A 1193-nucleotide genomic window follows, 5' to 3' on the forward strand; every position below is an offset into this window, starting at 1 on the left:
TTGCCTGAGATGGGAATATAAAGGTTCCATTTAAATGCTAGAAACAAATCTGGATGTTCATCACAAACAGAAACTTGCCTGGCTGCCTTGATTGGGCACTCCCTCCACATGCAGAGAGTGACTGAGGGGTTCCAGGGTTTAGACGTTTTTCAATCAAACTCTGACTTGCCATCATGGCAAGTGGGAAGTTTGTTTCCTCCTAACAATCTGGGGTTCTAAACCTGGATTAAACAGTGAAATGTTTAAGGTACAGCACTGTCAGTACACCCATCAAAAATGGCTTCTTGTGGGGTCTTTCTGTCATTCACAAACAGGCCTTGAACATCTATGAAGGAGAGAAATTCAGCTCTGCAAAGTTCAATAAATATGCACAGAGGACAAATTTATGTATTAAGGTTGAGGAAAAATGGGGTAAGGTGGAGGCAGCATTATAGACCAACATTTCCGGCACGTATTTCTTCTTACATAACATTACTGTTAAGAGCTTTGAGGCTTAGAGGGGCAGATGACAAAGCTAAAGGAAGAAAAAAAGTGGAGTGGTGATTAATTCGATACCTGGTCTTGTTGATCATTATCACAGAATCCCACAAAAGATGGTGCCACAAGATCCAGGTTTGTGATCATGTTCATCATTAATCCAAGGAGCCCCTTAGATATATTTACATGCTTCCACACACCCAACAGAGTATCTGTTCAGTGACGGGCTCAGAGGAAGAGCCTCTGTTTTTGCACACAGAGGACCCCAAACTCAACCCCTGGCATTCCCAGTTAAAAGGACCAGGTACGAGATGATGTGACAGACCTCTGCCTGAGACTGTGGAGAAAAACAGGTTGCTTACCAGTAACTGGTGATCTTCGAGTGGTCATCTGTGCATTCACACCAATGGGTTTAGTGCGCCTGCGCTGACCCAACCAGTGCCGTAGCAAGCTATGTTTCAAAGGATTTTCGCGCGAGTCCCACTGAGCATGCGCAGGAACCCCAGCACGCATGCCCAGAGGGGACGGGCGCGGAGATCCCGCCAGTTCCTTCAAAGCACCGCCGCCAATCAACACCTATCAAAAAATCAGGAGCTGACAGCAGAGGGGAAGGAGGGCGGGCGGTGTGAATGCACAGATGACCACTCGAAGATCACCAGTTACTGGTAAGCAACCTGTTTATCTTCTTCGTGGTCTCTGTGCTTCACACCAATGGG

At 46.6% G+C, this 1193-nt stretch overlaps 1 protein-coding gene across 1 annotated transcript in view; it reads right to left on the minus strand.

Annotated features, from left to right (window-relative positions):
* PCNT (pericentrin) overlaps nt 1–1193 on the minus strand; it is a 91015-nt gene that overhangs the window by 58162 nt on the left and 31660 nt on the right.

This window comes from Gekko japonicus, unplaced genomic scaffold (genome assembly GCF_001447785.1).
Source record: "Gekko japonicus isolate JY-2015 unplaced genomic scaffold, Gekko_japonicus_V1.1 scaffold3126, whole genome shotgun sequence".
In the NCBI taxonomy this organism is placed as follows: Eukaryota; Metazoa; Chordata; class Lepidosauria; order Squamata; family Gekkonidae; genus Gekko; species Gekko japonicus.